The following is an 18,579-nucleotide window of genomic DNA, read 5'->3' as shown; positions in this document are numbered from 1 at the left end:
ACAAAAAATTAAGGTTCAGAGAGATTGTAACTTATCAGGGTCACAGGGCTTCTGCCAGTGGCAGAGCTGGGTCTCAAAAAAGTCCAGTGGGGCTGGGCGCAGTGGCTCACACCTGTAATCCCAGCACTTTGGGAGGCCAAGGAGGGCGGATCACAAGGTCAGGAGATTGAGACCACCCTGGCTAACATGGTGAAACCCCATCTCTACTAAAAATACAAAAAATTAGCTGGAGATGGTGGCATGCTCCTGTAGTCCCAGCTACTTGGGAGGCTGAGGCAGGAGAATAGCTTGAACCGGGGAGGCGGAGCTTGCAGTGAGCCAAGATCGTGCCATTGCACTCCAGCCTGGCGACAGAGCAAGACTCCATCTCAAAAAAAGAAAAACCAAAAACCAGTGCTCTCCCTTCTATTGTAACTCCAACTTAATTTCCAAGAGGCATTTATGTGGGACACACAATTTCCCCGACCAGGGACCCCACCAGACATGGGCAGAGAGGCAGAGAAGAAATGAGGCAGGCGATGACCTCATTTACTCTAAACAAAAGCCCTGAACACTCACTGCATGCAGGATCTTAAAATAAATATAGTTAATTCAGCCTAAATACCTTCAGTGAACATTTTCAGGGAAGGGATCTCCAGAGGGAAACTTACTAATTCATGATAAGGATAAAGTGGACCCATCTCTTGCTTTTAATGTGAGCTTGAGTTACTACGATAATTAGGTTTGGCAGTGAGGGTATTAAGCTGTGTAGTGCAAGAAGTCCTGTTATTTGTAAAACACCAAGTGCAGTTTAATGGAATGCGTATGTGTGAGTGCATATTCAGGATAGGCTGGGGAAGACTCCAGCGACACTATGGAGCTGAGAGTCTGCTAAGTTGGGTAGCTACCAGGGCTCCCCAAATGTAGTTCTTGGGCTGAAAGTCTCTCCAACCTTTGGGTACCAGGCAGCTTTGGAAGGAGCTTGGAGGACCCTGTTTCAGAGCTCCAGGGCTTTGGGTTCCAAATGCTTTCCAGGCTGAACATCTCCAGGTTCAGCTTTTCGAGGAAGAGGGATTTGAGATGCTGCCCTGAGGACCTCGTGTGAACACGGTCCACTTTGGCAAGTCCCTCTGGTGTTTAGAGCTGGAGACAAGGAGATAAGCATTTGTCGAGCACTTTCTAAGCCCCAGACTCTGTGCTCCTTGCTTTCTCTGCATTACCACACGTAATCATCACAACCTCCACTATGAGGCAGCTGCCATTATCCTACAAGAGAAGCAAAATACCCAGGCGGCCAGCCCAGGACCTAACTTGGCTCACCCGACTCCCCTGGGTCTCGTGGCTCAGGCATGGATGGCTCAGCTTATACCAGGACAGAACTGGCTCCTTTCTTGCTCCACATGGAATAATTCAGTCCATGGCCTATCACATTATGACACAGAATGAGGAGGACTAAAATTAAATACTCACTGTTCGCCAAGCCCTATGTCAGTCCCCTGAGAGAGGCAGCACAGGGTAACAGAAGGAGCTCCAGCTTTGGAAAGAGAAGGCCCTGGATTCATGTCTTACTTGTTATTCATAGTTGTGCAGTTTGGGGCAACTTAACCTTTCTGAATCAGTTCTCTCAGCCATAAAATGAATATAATAATAGTACAAACTTTTCTTCAGAAAGCTGTTGTGAGGGTTAAATGAAATACTGTGAGAGCCCCATAAGTCTTCAGTGCGTTAGCATCATCATGCATTCCTCATGAACCTATGTTAAATGCTCCTAACACATTCTTTCTTTTGTGTGTGTGACAGAGTCTCACTCTGTTGCCCAGGCTGGAGCACAATAGTGTGATCTCAGCTCACTGCAACCTCAGCCTCCAGAGTTCAAGCGATTCTCCTGCCTCAGCCTCCCGAGTAGCTGGGATTACAGGTGCCCACCACCACACTCAGCTAAATTTTGTATTTTTAGTAGAGATGGAGTTTCCCCATGTTGGTCAGGCTGGTCTCGAACTCCTGACCTCAGGTGATCCACCCGACTTGGCCTCTCAAAGTTCTGGGATTACATAATGCATCCTTTTAATAATACAGTCTAAAATTTTGTCCAAAATGGACTTCAGGCTTTTATATCATTGTTTTCAGAGTGTATCTTCTCTCTCTTTTTGAAAATGGAATTGCATTTGCAATTCTGTACGTCAACTCCTTTCCCTAACTCTCTAAAAATCATCTACATTGCTTTGGTGAGCTTATTAAGTCATTCAGGAACCTGGGAATACATTTCATCCTAATTCATGAGAAGTAATAAAAGGTTCTGAGAGTGGTAGGGAGGGGAAATGTTTTATTTATTTACTTGTCCTATATCATTTTGCACATATTACATATTATATTATGTATTATTTAGCACCTACAGTGCAAGGTACTACAGAAGATACACATGTGAAAGGCAGCTTCTGTCCCCAAGGAGGGCACAATCTAGGAAGCAGCCAGACAACAAAGGCAAAGAGTGTTACGTGCCTGAAAAGTGGTGCCTCCAAGGAAATGTGTCATCCAGGGGAAGGAGAGACGTCTTCTGGCCTGGGCACCACGGAGGAAGAGAAATTTGGGCAACCGACTTAATCTTTCAGGAATTGGGAGAACTTTGCAACCTTTGGACTAGGCTTTGAAGAGTGGGTGTGGTTTGGTGGCAATCCAGGAAGAGGAAGGGCAATTAGGGGTTCAGAGGGAAATATAAGGACCTGACAGTGTCTGTCTGTCTGGTTGGAGCTAACAAATTATGTAAGAGAAAAATGAGATCATTTAGCTGAGTGCCAGAGTGTGAAAAACCTTAAACATCAGGCTGGGTTTGACTTCAGTGGGGAATCACTGAGCCAGGATTTTTAACAGAGAAGTGACATAAACCTCACCCTGAGGGGTTCTGTCAACCAGACAGGAGATGGAGACCAGAGGGAGGCATGCTAGCCAAGGTCGCTGGCCAGGTGACAGCAAAAAGGGCAAGAACTAGAAAGGCGTCCAGGACAAACAGCTCAGGGGACGATCCCTTTGAGTTCCTATCCAAGTTCCACCACAGGGGACCTTGTTTATCCTCTCTGGGCCTCAGGTGCCATAGCTGGGAAGTAAAAAGCTTGGGCCAGAAGGTGATTTCTCCAAGTCCTCCCAGCCTGGCCTCCTCTGGCTTTCTGCCTGACATTTTTGTCACCGCTCTTCAAGCTGGCCAAACGGGAGGACTAGTAGTTGTCACCCATCGTGCCAGGCCACCCTCTACCCTAAACAACCCCTGTCGCATTCTCAACAGCTGATGCTTTTTTATTGTACAGCCTTGCAAAGAAGCCCAACTAGTTAAAGCAGTTGTGTTTTGCTTTGACTTCGCAAATGTCCCTTAAACAAATGATGCCAAAACAAAGAAACACATCAGTACACGCGGCCAGACAATAAAGTCCAAGAACACATAAGAATGTTCTTTTATTACAAGTTGACATAGCAAATCAGTGAAGAAAGGAGAAATTCAACCAGCAGGCCTGGGGCAAATGGTTGTTTAGGAAAAAATAATGTTCCATCTCCATCTCACTCTGTGGACCAATATTAATTCCAGGTGGTTTCAGAAGAGAAATATAAACATTTACTAGAAGAAAACATAGAGATAGTTAATGTAATCTTGAGACAAGGGAAGCCTTTCTTAGCATGACACCAGAGCAGTTACAATAAAGGCAAGGATTAATAGATTTGACTATATTAATTTTGTGTGTGTGTGTGAGACGGAGTCTCACTCTGTCGCAAAGGCTAGAGTGCAGTAACACAATCTTGGCTCACTGCAACCTCCGTCTCCCACGTTCAAGCGGTCCTCCTGCCTCAAACCCCCAAGTAGCTGGGATTATAAGTGTGCACCACCAAGCCTGGTTAACTTTTGTATTTTTAGTAGAGACAGAGTTTCACCATGTTGGCCAGGCTGGTCTCGAACTTCTGAGCTCAAGTGATCCACCGGCCTTGACCTCCCAAAGTGCTGGGATTACAGGCACGAGCCACCGCTCCCAACCAGATTTGACCATATAAATATTTACAAGTCGACAAACCAAAGACAATAAAACGATTTCCCAATGTTGTATCAAACATCTTTTTAGGTGTTCCTGGGATGGGTGGGAAAGCCATTTCTAATTATCTCGACGTGAAAAGGGAGAACCCGTTAATGAGAGAAACGAAGAGAACTAGCTTTAGGGGGAACTTCAGGAGGGAAGAAAGCCCTCACCACAGCCACTGAGCAGGGCCAGGAGGACGCGGAGCTCCGGCTCCGCCGGCAGGGCTTCCATTTCCCCTCTGCCCTGGGGAGGAATTGGAAGGCTCCGCTGGCCTTCCCAGTCCCACTCCTCCACCCTGAGCAGAAGCAAGTGAAAGAAGTAAACGCAGACCCTGCCAGGGTTGCCTTGGTCTTTCTGCAGCTCAGAGCTGATGGGCTGTCTGTCGGATGGGCAGGGGTGGAGGCACCTCCCTCCAGGCATATGGCCCAGGGGATGTCCTTGAGCCCCCACCCAGAGCTCCAGGAGCTTGTCTTTCCTGTTCCGTCTCCATGGCCTGGGTATCACAAGGGAAGGATTTGGTGTCATACTGCCTTCCACAGCCTGTGGCTGGCTGCATGCCAGGCCCCCGTGCCCACAAGAAATACGACTCCACCTGCTCCAGGGGACAGGCAGGTCACGCGACTCTCAGAGCTCACTGAGAAGTGGATGCAAGTCTCCAGGCATAGAGTGCCGCTCATCTGAGCCAGCGGATTCCTACCTTGCAGGGCTTCCCTTTGGGGCTGAGAAGGAGCCCCGGTGTTCCCAGCGGATTGGAAGCTCCCTCTATGGTCTGTCTCCTCGGCAACCACAGGCTGCTGGCCTCTCTGAGCAGTGGTCTGGGGCTGAGCTGCCAGGTGACTGCACTGTCCCCATCCCTGCTCGGCTACAGCAGCAAATTCACATGCGGCAATGAATGGTCCCAGCCTAAGATGGGGGATCTTAGGAATGAAGGTGGTGTGGGGGCTAACATGGCTTCTGGGAAGGAAATTCAGGTTGTATCCACAGGCAGAATTCACACATACCTGGGTTCATTTGCCAAACTAGAAAGCAATGGCCCAAGGAGGGCATCAGGGCAGGCAGGCAGAGAAGCCTCTTAGAGAGCACTCGCCCTAAGGGAAGAAGGAGCTGGAGGACACAAATGCACCGAGAGCCTCGTGGAGGAGGCGAGTGCTCCTGAGCAGTAGCTGAGACTCTGACTGGACCCCGCACGGACCCCGTTCACTTTATGTCTGAGCTCTATAGAGGGTGAACGCCCGAAGCAAGAAATGAGCTCCGGACAAGCCCAAAGCCATGCACAGAGTGCGTCAGTGACGGTTCTTCACTGAAGGCAAAAAAAACTGATTCTGGCTGATAGGAGCTAAGAAGGAATGCTGTGAAAGGGTATCACGTAGCTCACAAGGCGGCTGGCCAGCAGGACTGGAAAACTAAAAGAAACAAAAGGTTCCTATGCAGCCGGAACCACAGCCACAGAACCAGCCCAGAGACAAGGCTGCTGCCTTCTCCCTGACAAAGCCCAGAGAGCTCAGCAGGTACCGCCGATATTGCCCATCTTGGATGCTGGATGTCGCTGCCACCACCATCATTGCTGCCACCACCACCGCCACCACCATCACCACTGTCACCACTACCACCACAGTTGCTGGAAAGAATTTGCCCCTGTCCCAGCTTCACTGCCGTCACTGGCTCCTGATTCAAAGTTGGAGGTGAGTAAGGCTGACTGGCCCACACTTTGGCCTCAAGGAACATGGGGTGAGTGAGTTGTCTGTCCCGTTTAGCTTCTAGATTTGTACATTAGGAAATTCTCCCAACACAGGAGGCTGCGGAGGGAAGGATCAGTCAGACACTGACGGCCAAGGAGGAAGAGGAAGAGGAGGAGAAGTGAGAAGAAACAAACACTCCAGCTTCAAACAGATCTTGAATAAGTCACTCCTGCTCTCCGGGCTTCAATCTCCTCTTCCATCGTGACCTTCCAAATTGCCTGGGGGTCATGGGAGGCAATGGGTGTGAGAGCCCTGTCACTGGTAGCGTGGGCAAGTGGAATCACCATCCTTCATATGGTCATCACCATCATCATCTTAAGGACTGTCCCTAACCCGGGGTTCCTCAACCTCTACAACTAACATTTGGGGCCTGTGCATTGTAGGATGTTTAGCAGCATCGTTGGTCTCTACCCACTCAGTGCCACCAGTGCCTCCTCTCCAATTGTGACAATTAACAGCATCTCTAGACATTGCCAAATACCCCTGGGGCAGAGTTGCCTCTAGCTGAGACCATTGCTCTAAACACAGCTGCCTCAGTCCTCCTGTGGCCACTCTGCAATAAAGGCCTAGACTTTCCCTCTGGAGAGGCTGGGCTCCTGCCAGGACAGGAGCACGCAGAGTCCTAGGGCGTCCTTTTGACTCCTGCTCATAGAGGCAGGGAGGAGAAAAAGGGCAGTCTTATGTCACCAAATATTTGCTATTCATTGAGCCCTGCACAACCTGCCTTTGCTCACTTAGCATGCTCTCCCTCACCCCAACCTCTCTCCACTTGCCCAAATCTGACCCCTTCCGTCTGTCTCTGAACTGGCCAGCATTTCTCCCTTTCAAGATGCTCAGTGCCCTGGCCAGACGTGGTGGCTCACACCTGTAATCCCAGCACTTTGGGAGGCCAAGGCGGGTGGATCCCTTGAGGTCAGGAGTTCAAGACCAGCCTGGTCAACATAGCGAAACCCCATCTCTACTAAAAATACAAAAATTAGCTGGGTGTGGTGGCACTTGCCTGCAGAGTCCCAGCTACTCGGGAGGCTGAGGTGGGAGAATCTCTTGAACACAGGAGGCGAAGGCTGCAGTGAGCCGAGACTGCACCATTGCACTCCAGCCTGGGTGACAGAGTGAGACTCCGTCTCAAAAAAAAAAAAAAAAAAGCCGGGCATGGTGGCACACACCTGACATTCCAGCTGCTCAGGGGGCTGAGGCAGGAGAACCACTTGAACCCAAACCCAGGAGGCAGAAGTTGCAGTGAGCTAAGATCATGCCACTGCACTCCATCCTGGGCAACAGAGCAAAACTCTGTCTCAAAAATAAATAAATAAATAAATAAATAAATAAATAAATAAATAAATAATGCTCAGTGCCCTAATCCGATACCACATTTTACTCTGTGCTCTACCCCTGCAGTGGGGTGGGGAGGGAGCAAGCCATACACCTACACTGAGAGGCATCATAAGACATCGCCCTGTGAGGACCCTTGTGGAGAGATGTTAGGGGGACATGGCTCATTTCATCACGCAGCGCTCTCTCAATTAGGACCCTTGGGAGAGATGCCCAAACCACTCCTGAGCAACTGGTCAGTTTTTGTTTTATGGACACCAGGAACTGGGCCTTTTCCCAGGCTTTCCTGTCCTGGAAGGTGTTAGAAAGCTCGGAGCCAAATTTGGGGTTCACCCTCATTATATTTATGGTTCTCGTAGTTTAGTCTCATTCCTGGCCCCTTTTTTATGCCCTTACCCTTATTTTTTCCTTTTATTCCTTTTTTTAAATTATGTTCCCTTGTTATGTTTTATGTATTAACACTTTCTGGCACAAAGTGCAGTCTAAATAAGAAGATAGATGTAGATAAAGTAGCTCTGTCTCTCTCATATGAGAGCGATGTATTTTTATGTCTTGTCTGGCTTTAAATTAATGTGAATTTACTGAAAGCAGTAGTTGGATAGGATCCATTTCCTGCCTACTATCCCCACTCCTTCACTCCCTCCCTTGGAATTCAGCCCATTGCCCATTACATATGGACACTCAGTCAGTATTTGTTGCTCTGTTGATGACTGGTTCTCTTAGATGCAACAAATTCCTTCCCTCCCTCCTTTCTCCCTTCCTACCGTCTTTTCTCTCCTCCTTCTTTTCTTCTCTATCTCTTCCTTTTTTTCTTCCCGAAAAATAGACAAAAAAAGAGGAAACAGATACACTTTGGAAAGAACTCCCAATGAGGTCCTTCACTATATTCACACCTTAGAGGAGCTGACACTTCAATTCCCTTCTAAAACCTACAACAACAGTCTATCAAGTTCATGCTGAAGAGTGGCTTCAGCCAGAAGAAGGAAAGCATGGACCCCTGGGCAGAACCCCAAGGCCTTCTTGGTGACACTGGTCTTGTCTGGGGAAGTAACATTCCAGCCTCGTCAGCTCATTATCTTTTCTCTGAAATCACCCTGCCTTTTCATCTGGATCCAGCATTCCTCAAACTTTGCCTTCTCCTGGTGAGGCATGTGTTACGTGGAGAAAGTAAAATGCTACCCTCAGAGAATATTTGTTGAATGAGTGAATCCTATTGAGGCAGGAAAATAGGGTCTGGAGGCAGGAAACATAAGATACCCTCTCCACAGGGCATACAACGAGTAAATGACTTTGTGACTTTACTTCACCCTCTTCATTTACATAGGGCGTACTCCAAGTAGAGGGTATTTAAACTCACAAAAACTCTGTAACAGGGCCTTTGAGCCCCTGCACTCAGGCCCGCTCCCACACTGTGGAGTGTGCTTTCATTTTCAATGAAACCCTTCATTCTTTCCTTTGTGAGTTTTGTCCAATTCTTTGTTCAAGATGCCAAGAACCTGGACACCCTCCACAGTTAACATTATTTGAACCTCCCAACACTGTGAGTTAGACAGAGCAGTGATGATGATCACTATCACCTGTATAGATGAGGAAGATGAGATGAGACTCAGACATGTGATTCACAGTATCATCAGGACCAGAGCGGTTGCATAAAGCTCAAGAAAACTGCTGGGGGTGCAGAGCGGGTCTCCATTAAATGTGCATCACCCTAAAACAGAGCCTAGGCCTCAGGCCCTGCAGATGTGCCAAAGACCCCATCGTTGCTGTAGAATATCATTCGTTAGTTTGTTCTTGCATTTATGGGCAACACCCATTTATTGAACATGGCATGGTGCTAAGCACAGTGGAGGACATAAAGATGAATGTGTCCACTCTTGAGCAGCTCAAAGTCTAGCCAGGAAAACAGACCTATGGACAAAAGACCACGAAGCAAATCATCAGCACTCTCATGGCGCCACTCCTCACCAGCACTCCCAAAACCATGCATGCAACTCCACGGTGGCAATTTTCGTATGGATTGCAATTGTTTCATGCCTCTTTCACCACCAGAATATGACCTCCTTGAGGGAAAGGACAGTTTTTGTTTTTTTATTTTATTTTTTAATTAATTTATTTTTATGTTTTTTTTTGAGATGGAGTCTTGCTCTGTTGCCCAGGTTGGAGTGCAATGGCATAATCTCCGCTCACCGCAACCTACGCCTCCTGGGTTCAAGCGATTCTCCTGCCTTAGCCTCTGGAGTACCTGGGATCACAGACGCATGCAACCATGCCCGGCTAATTTTTTGTATTTTTAGTAAAGACAGAGTTTCACCATGTTGGCCAGGCTGGTCTGGAACTCCCGACCTCGTGATCCGCCCACCTTGGCCTCCCAAAGTGCTGGGATTACAGGTGTGAGCCACCGCGCCAGGCCTGACAATTTTTATTTTAACCTTATTTTTCCCCACAGCATTTAGCCCGGTCACTGGTATTCAGCTTCTACTCAGTCAACACTTGCTGAAGGGATGACAACAGAGGCCTCTGGGGGCTACAAGAGGAGGACATTTCTACAGGAGCCATGGAACACATCACAAAAGGGAGATTTTGCTTGGAGTCTGAAAGCTGAGGAAGAGTTTGCTGGGAGACAGGGGCAAGGGTTCCAGGCCAGGGGAACTCCATAAACAGGACTAGCCTTGGGTAAACACTTTCTGCAGGCCAGGCTGTGTGTGGCCTGTGGAGTGAAGGGCTTTAAAAGGACTATCTCTGAACCCCATCCATCCCATGAGTTTGCTGATATGATCAATACCATCTTATACCTGAGAAACAAAAGGCATAGAAAGATCGAGTACCTTGCCCAAGACCACACAGCCACCATGCCGTAGAAGTGGAACTGGAATCCACTCTGTCATACAACTATAGCCCAGGCAGGAGGGGGAGAGGTCATTACCTCTCCTTTCCCCTTCTCCTTGGAACTCTTGAAAGATTTTAGCTCCATCTGTTACCAAGACCCCAGGGCATCTGTGATCAATAGGATCTCAGCCACGTGCAACACCCCTGGGGGCATGCAGCCGTGTGGGGCACCCAGTCCTAAATGTTCCACGTGCATGAGGCCACCCTCCTTTGCCATGCCTTGAACAGCCACTCCACAGCCTCCCCAGGTTCTCCTAGGCTGTAGCCACGGAGCTGAGGTGAATGGCTGCTGTTCAGAGTTATGTTCCTCCCCTCCTTAATCCAGAGAGACCCTGCCTTTGCTCCCCAGGCATCTGCACTCTGTAGAGAAGACACCTTGAGATAGGAAAAATCCCAGGCAGCATGAGAGCAGCCAAAAATGCCAGCCGCCCTCTCCTGGTATAGGATTCTGTTTTCCAGAGTGCTCTTGGTGCTTAGTAGTGAAAGAGGGTGGAGCCCAGGAGCTGCAGAGGCGCCACTGGGTTCCCAGGGCTTGTGACCCAAGCGCCCATGGTATGTCGGTATGCTCAGTTACCTGCTGTCTTCACACTAGGCCTCGCCCTCAATGTGCACTCTCACAGTGCCACAGGAAAACAAGACATTGTGTATCTTCCTATTAGTGACCATCATTCAACATGCTTGTTAGTTGGGCCACCCTATGCACTAGCCATGTTAGAGGTGATTTTATAGGGCGCTCATCTAAGAGAGCTGCCCTAGATGGACCTGGCCCTCAGCTGGGCTGTGCTCTGGGGACATAGAGCCCAAGGAAGGATTCCAGTTGAGAGGGTCACTCATGTGAAGCAGAGAACATCATCTGCCTGGTCTCCATCTTATGGCAAAAGATGTTTTAGCAGATATTAGGGAATTCTATAATGGTAGTCTCTAGTATTTGTTGTCCATCAGATGCCAGGTATGTAGAATATATCTAGTCCTTGTAACAAACTTGAATTGGATATCATTGTCCAATTTTACAAATAAACAATCTCCAAGATGTTAAGCAGATTTTCCAAGGCCAATTTGTAAATGCCACAGCTAGTGTTCAAACCCAGGACTTTCTGGCTCCAAATCCCATGCACTTTCCACTACACATGTGCATCTCAGCCCAGGCTATGTTCACAATACTCACCATCACCATCACTGTCATCATCATCATATCTCCAGACCAGGCTATGATCACGGTACTCACCATCACCATCATCATCATCATCTCCAGCCCAGGCTATGTTCACAACACTCACCGTCACCATCACCATCATCATCATCATCTCCAGACCAGGCTATGTTCACAACACTCACCATCACCATCACCATCATCATCATCATCTCCAGACCAGGCTATGATCACGGTACTCACCATCACCATCACCATCATCATCTCCAGCCCAGGCTATGTTCACAACACTCACCGTCACCATCACTGTCATCATCATCATCTCCAGTGTGTACACCAGGGCATCAGTGGGTGCTAAAAGCCACAGAAATAAATACGGGCCATCTTCTTGAGGTCCAATTTGTTTGGTGATTCGTAGGCATTAGTTTTACATTAAAATCAACATTGATGTATTAAGGAAGAGAGAACAAGTTAAGCATAATTGTTTAGGGGGAGAACAGAACTCGAATCTATGGGCTGTTTCAGGCTCTGCCCCAGGTTTGGGGTCTTTCTTCATGCCGTTGAAACACTTGAGTGGAAAACGTGGAGAGTTTCCAGGCTCACCCAGGAAACAGGGAGCAGGCCCTGGTGGTGAGGGCTGCAGGTTGCCCTGGACTCTTCCTTCCTGTCTAGGGATTGCCTCCAGATTAGCAGAAGCTGAGGCCTATCTGAGGCAGACTGCTTCAGTGCACACAGGCAAGCTAGGGTCAAGAAATGGACCATGGATCTTTCAAATCTCTTCTTATCTTGCTTTCAGGTGATTCTGTTATTTAAAGTTTTTATCTTCTTGAAAATTTTAGGAAGATTAATTTTCTCAGGAAATTTTAAATCAAATCGTGCTTTTATGGAGTAAGAGAACTGAGCCTTCCTTTCATGACCCCAGTGTACCTCTCCCAAGAGGTGTAGTAAGTTCGTTTTGCGTGGTTGATGGGGGGTAGGGGTTAGCAGCTCTTCTCTCCTTCAGTAGTTCTCAAGCTTGGCTGCACCAGGAATCACCCGGGAGGGTTTTTTGTTGTTGTTGTTGTTTTGTGGGGTTTTTTTTTTTTTTGAGATGGAGTATCACTCTGTTGCCCAGGCTGGAGTGCAGTGGCTGGATCTCAGCTCACTGCAACCTCCACCTCCTGGGTTCAAGCGATTCTCCTGCCTCAGCCTCCCAAGTAACTGGAATTACAGGCATGTGCCACCACGCCCAGCTAATTTTTGTATTTTTAGTAGAGCAGGGTTTCGCCATGTTGGCCAGGCTGGTCTCGAACTCCTGACCTCAGGTGATCTGCCCACCTCGGCCTCCCAAAGTGCTAGGATTACAGACGTGAGCCACCATGCCCAACCCACCTGGAAGTTTTAACAAACACTGATGCCTGGGCTCAGTCCCCAGAGGAGCTTTCTGAAACCCTTGACCAGGTGTGTGGCCTGCCCAGTGAGGGTATTAAAAGCCCTTCAGGTGACCCAGGTACAGCAGGCTTGAGAACCACTGTCGTGTAGTTTTAGGCCAGTAACCAGGATCCCTGGCTCTTTGAACGAGCAATTTCAAGTAGATCTGAGCTGCAAAATTGCCATCACCTTACCTCTGCTCATTAAGAAAACACAGAGAAAAATCTTCCTGCTAAAAGCCTGGGGTGAAAAGGTTCCGTTTTTGATGGATGCATTTAAAAGAAAAAGCTTTGATTTGTTTGAAGTCATCCTTAGGGGTGGGTTTTTTTTCTTGCATCTATGACAGTGTTCTCAAACCCCGTGAAAAAAATTACATTCTAGCAGCAAAGGTTGATGAAATGCAGATACTGGCAAACAGTCGTTTCAATGAAAAACCAAAAGGCCCATGGCTGGCTTCCTTCTTGAGTAGTTTCTATGGTTTTCACAGATATTTCTGCAATCAGATTGCATCCATTCATCCTCCCCATTCCCACTGTCATAATCCAGGTCTGACATCTTCCCGCTGTAGTGTCACAGTCTCCTAACTCATCTCCCTGCCACCAGCATTTCCCTTTTTCAGCCACTCTTCGCATCATGCCCAGAGAGATCTCTCTAGAATGCATATTTGATCGTGTCACTCTCCTGCCTAAAAATCCTGTAGTGTCTGTTCCCTGTTGCATTTGAAATAAAACCTGAACTTCTTTGTACAACTCATAAAGTCACTCATGATCTAGTACATGCCTACCTTTCCGGCTTTTCATTTCAATTTCTCCATAATCCCGCACACTCCATGCCAAAGCCAGACAGAATGACTCATGATTTTCCAAACATCCTGAGCCGTCTTATGGCCCTGAGGCCTGGGTTCTAGAGGGTTCTAGAGGGTTCTCTATATCTGGAACATCCTTCCCACCGCCTTCCGCTTTCTTCTCTCAGCTAAGTCCTACTGTTTTTTTGTTGTTGTTGTTGTTTGTTTGTTGAGACAGAGTCTTGCTCTGTCGCCAAGCTGGAGTGAAATGGTGTGATCTCGGCTCACTGTAGCCTCCGCCTCCCGGGTTCAAGCAATTCTCCTGCCTCAGCCTCCTGAGTAGTTGGGACTTCAGGCGCGCGCCATCATGCCCAGCTAATTTTTGTATTTTTGGTAGACTGGGTTTCACCATGTTGGCCAGGATGGTCTTGATCTCTTGACCTCGTGATCCGCCCACCTGGGCCTCCCAAAGTGCTGGGATTACGGGCATGAGCCACTATGCCCACCAGCCCCACTGGTTTTTAAAGAAGCTTCCTTGAAGCCTCACTCCAGGTTAAGCATATTGTTCTTTCCTCCCACAGCACCTCAGGCATTGACCTCAGTCACTACTCTTACCACACTGTGTTATGATCATCCCTTTGTCTACCCTAGACTGAGACCTTTTTAACACCACTCCAGCATCTAGCCCATAGCCTGACATGTTATTGGTGCTTACTATGGTTTACAATAAAAAAGAGTCAAAATAATGCCCGAAATATGTTCATTTCTGCCCTATTGACTTCTAGCAAAATGGGCAACTGAGGTAGGTAGTTTGCACAGACACCAAGAAAATAAATCTTTGTCTTAGTGGCACCTAATTTCCCATGTCAATAAAATCTCATGAAAAAATATCAAGTGCTTGCTGAATGACCAGCACAATGGTGGATAAGCAAAAAATAAGACATGGTCAAATGAAATATTCATTCTTCCTCTTTGCTTCTACTGCAAGAGGTGTTCCTTGGCTGAATCCCTTCATTTCCCATCAACTGCTGTCCCCCCGGTATGTGGCTTTTCCTCCGCTACACTCAAAGCAGCTGGAGAGCATGGTCATGCGGTATGGTCCCTCCATGGCCCGCCTTACCTGGGACACGTGCTCAGAAATGTTGTCCAATTCCGAATTATGATGAGCTAAGATTTGGCGACACATTCTGAAATGTTTTCTTTGGAACCCAAAATTAAGACTTTCACTTCTGATGAAGTTATCTCAAATCCTTTCTGGAATAAAGCAAGCTATGAAAAAATGAACAGAGGAGAGTGAAAATACATAAAAATGAATAAATAAGGACATGAAAAATATTTGGTGAAACCCACTATCTCTCACCTATCCGTTTATTTGATCATTTGTTCACCAAACCATCCTGTCATCCAACCAACCATCCTTCATTTAACAAATATGGATGTGCCTGGGGCTGGGCTCAGAGTGATAAATGAGACAAATAGTCCTTGCACTCATGGGCTAATGTTCTAATGGGAAACAGACATTCGACAAAGAATTTCAAGTGTAACTGGGAATGAAAAGGGTGGTGTGGAGGTGCCACCAAGACAGGCGATGGTACTTGCTCATTCATTCACTCACCACTCACTCGCCCACTCATTCATTCCCGGGTCCTCACACAAAGCCTGGATTCGCAGCACCACTCAGTGTTTATTGAAGGAATGGATGAGGCCTGATGTCGGCACAATGTGTCATTAACAAAGGAGAATTTACCTGGAAGGTTGACTTCAGGAGCTCCAAATTTAAACTTACATGATTTTTTAAAGCTTCTGGTTTTCTCAAATCTCTGCAGTAAGGCACATGGGCATGTATAATGTCAGAATTAAGACCTAATGATGAGACACCAGAGGTGTGAGTGCCCTACTGCACAGTAGCAGGGTCACCCCAGGGCTTAGCCAAAGGCAGTTTAACTTCCAATAACAAAGAAACGACATTTCCATCACCCACTTCCCCGAGGAAGAAAAAAGATGAAAGATATCACAGTGCCATCATTTAAACAGTGAATAGAATTCACCTTGTGCAGCAAATGCCCCATTGCGCCTACGTTACCAGCGTTCTGTGTTTCCTCGGTGACAGGCCTCTGTAGGGTCTCTTCTATCCCGTGAGTCCCAGCAACTCTAGCCAGAGCCAAGAGAGCCCGGAGGGATACTTGCCTGTTTGATTTCACGAAAGGACTGGCTTTTGCCTTGTCTGGCTAAACATGAGATGGAGAGAGACAGTGAGGGCGGGCTTTAGGATGTCACTGTGCCTTTGGCCCGGGCTCATTCTGCTGCCAGGATGAGTCATCTCCAAGATAAGAGTCTCAGTCATTTGTGAGCTGGGTGTTACCATACTTGGCAGAACTTGGATGCTATTGTGTCCGGAATTGGTGGGTTCTTGGTCTTGCTGACTTCAAGAATGAAGCCACAGACCCTCGAGGTGAGTGTTACAGTTCTTAAAGATGGTGTGTGCGGACTTTCTTCCTTCTGGTGGGTTCGTGGTCTTGCTGACTTTAGGAGTGAAGCCACAGACCTTCAGAGTCAATGTTACAGCTCTTAACGGTGGTGCAGACCCAAAGCGTGAACAGCAGCAAGATTTACTACCAAGAGCAAAAACACACAGCTTCTAGAGTGTGGAAGGGGACCCGAGATGATCACCGATGCTGGCTGAGGCGGCCTGCATTTATTCCCTTATTTGGCCCCACCCACATCCTGCTAATTGGTCCATTTTACAGAGAGCTGATTGGTCCATTTTACAGAGTGCTGATTGGTCCGTTTTACAGAGTGCTGACTGGTGTGTTTTTACAGAGTGCTGATTGGTGTATTTACAATCCTTTAGCTAGACAGAAAAGTTCTCTAGGTCCCCACCCGATTAGCTAGACACAGAGTGCTGAGGGTGCATTTTTACAGAGTGCTGATTGGTGTGTTTACAAACCTTTAGCTAGACACAGAGCGCTGATTGGTGCATTTACAATCCTTTAGCTAGACAGAAAAGTTCTCCAAGTCCCCACCCGACCCAGAAGCCCAGCCGGCTTCACCTCTCACTATGGCGGGAGCGACAAGCTGTCACTCCCCATTCCTGCTTAGGTCTGGATCTGTAAAAGCATCAGCAGGTCCAGACAAGGGAGGCTCTGTGAAAGAGTCCTATGTGCTTCTCCTGCTTCCCAGCTTAAGAACTAACGGGTGTCCAAGTGCTGAAGAAAGGACCCAGGGAAGAGAGTGGGAGACCTGCTTCTAGTCCCAGACCTGCTACTGATGCTCTGTGTAGCTTTGGACAAGCTGCTTTTCCCTCTGGGCTCCACTTTCCTCGTCTGTAAAATGCTCATAGTCAGTCTAGTCCAGAAGCTCTAACTTTTGGGCCCTAGTCTACCAGAAATCCTCAAAGATAGCAATGGTTTCTGTGATTCCAAATAGCCTGGTAGAAATGTACATGTCACAACTAAGGGGCTGAGTTGACTAAAGAGCCCAACTCCATTGCTTTTGACTAGCATTGTGTAGATGCCATAAATTGGGACTCTCGTGTTCATTAGAAACCCCTATCAACAGCCGTATATTTCTTTTTTCCTTTTTTTTTTGAGACTGAGTCTCGCTGTGTCACCCAGGCTGGAGTGCAGTGGCGCAATCTCTGCTCACTGCAAGCTCTGCCTTCTGGATTCACACCATTCTCCTGCCTCAGCCTCCCAAGTAGCTGGGACTACAGGCACCTGCCACCACACCTGGCTAATTTTTTGTATTTTTAGTAGAGACAGGGTTTCACCATGTTAGCCAGGATGGTCTCGATCTCCTGACCTTGTGATCCACGCCTCGGCCTCCCAAAGTGCTGGGATTACAGGTGTGAGCCACCGTGACCGGCCCATATATTTCTTTAATAAATCACAGGAAAAGAAATTTTTAACATATTTAGTTTTCTTCATACAAAATAGTTCTAAATGTGGGCCAGCATGAAGTAAGGCTTTTGAAAGGTTTCTGGTGGTAAGCACATTGGAGGTCCCTTGAAACCCAGTGATCCCTCCAGCTCTAAGATTCTAAGACTGGCGAAGGAGCCCGCCTCACTCCCTTCCTCCTGCTCCATTGCTCCACAGCAGACAGCAGCCGTCTGCACCTAGGACCAGGCTGCAAGCTCACTTCAGACAAGGGCACTGGCCCCTCTGTGTATTCAGAAAAGGTCTGAGAAGTTGGTGATTAGGGATTATGATCCCTGAAGCCCAGAGTATCTCTGAGTAAGCATTATCAACTTACTTTATCATTGCCTCAGTTTCCTTTTCTGCGAAATAGTATCTATCTAAGATAGGCATAAGTGGACATTATTTTGAATAGTAACAGTTAGACTAACCTTTGGACTATTGGATAGTCTATGGAGAAAGGCAACTGGTAGGCAGAATATAGACTCTCAGAACCAGAATTGCAATTCATGAAAGTTTACCCACCATATGTGTAAACACACACACACACATATACACACACAAAGTCATACTCTCCTACAAGATAGAGGTGTCACCTACCTAGCCCTCTCTTTGAGTACTTTCTTTCTGGCTTGAATAAGAGTAGATAGGTAGCTGGGGTGTTAAAAGAATTTTCTAGGTTTTAGCACCTGATACCTTGCAAAGACTTAAGGTCACCAGCTGCTCCCTTCTTCCAGGTGAAACCAGAGAGAGCTTGACCTCGATGTGGGTACCGATGCTCTAATTCCCTGATGCTTAGAGGAGGACATGTAAGAGGGACTGTTGGACTCTGCAGAGGGAGAAGGATGCGCTGAGACATTCCATTCCAACTCTCTCACAAAGCTACACATGAAGCCCTCAGAGCCAGGATGAGAACCCAGGGATGAATGAAGTGGGTACAGTTAGGCTGTTAAAACCAGGAATTCATCTCTTCGTATGATATTTATAGGAGTTGCACATAAAAAGTAACTCAGCCACCATTACCATCATTGCCATCGTCACCATTATCCTGAGAGAGGAGCATCTGTTCAATGTGCTGTAATGTACAAAAACAGCTTTCACAGCCGCTATCTTATTTGATCTTCATAATCACCCCGTAAGGTAGGCGCAGCAGGGCTTATTCCCTGCTCCCCTTCCCTTTTGAGGATGAGAAAACTGCAACGCCAGGAGAAGTGACTTGCCCACGGCCAGCCAGCAGGTAGTAGCAGATACAGGACTAGGACCCAGGCCTTCTCACTTCGGCCCAGTGTCTTTCAATGACGGCTCGGAAGGCTGTTGCCTTACCAAGAGC

At 47.5% G+C, this 18,579-nt stretch overlaps 1 long non-coding RNA gene across 2 annotated transcripts in view; it reads right to left on the bottom strand.

Annotated features, from left to right (window-relative positions):
* Positions 1 to 3,394: 3,394 nt before the first annotated feature.
* The window catches only part of LOC129034222 (uncharacterized), an 88,814-nt gene continuing 73,629 nt past the window's right edge, over positions 3,395 to 18,579 (bottom strand). The window contains exons 1-3 of one of the 2 annotated variants that reach the window (XR_008501779.1): positions 15,122 to 15,372; positions 14,456 to 14,604; positions 3,395 to 3,583 (exon numbers count right to left, since the gene is read on the bottom strand). This is a non-coding gene — a long non-coding RNA (uncharacterized LOC129034222). Of the gene's footprint in view, positions 3,584 to 14,455; positions 14,605 to 15,121; positions 15,373 to 18,579 lie in introns of those variants that run through there. The other variant, XR_008501778.1, reaches the window with a different exon arrangement.

This window comes from Pongo pygmaeus, chromosome 2, assembly GCF_028885625.2.
Source record: "Pongo pygmaeus isolate AG05252 chromosome 2, NHGRI_mPonPyg2-v2.0_pri, whole genome shotgun sequence".
Classification (NCBI taxonomy): Eukaryota; Metazoa; Chordata; class Mammalia; order Primates; family Hominidae; genus Pongo; species Pongo pygmaeus.
The sequence above is the reverse complement of the archived record's forward strand: the minus strand, read 5'-3'. Positions and strand labels throughout refer to the sequence as shown.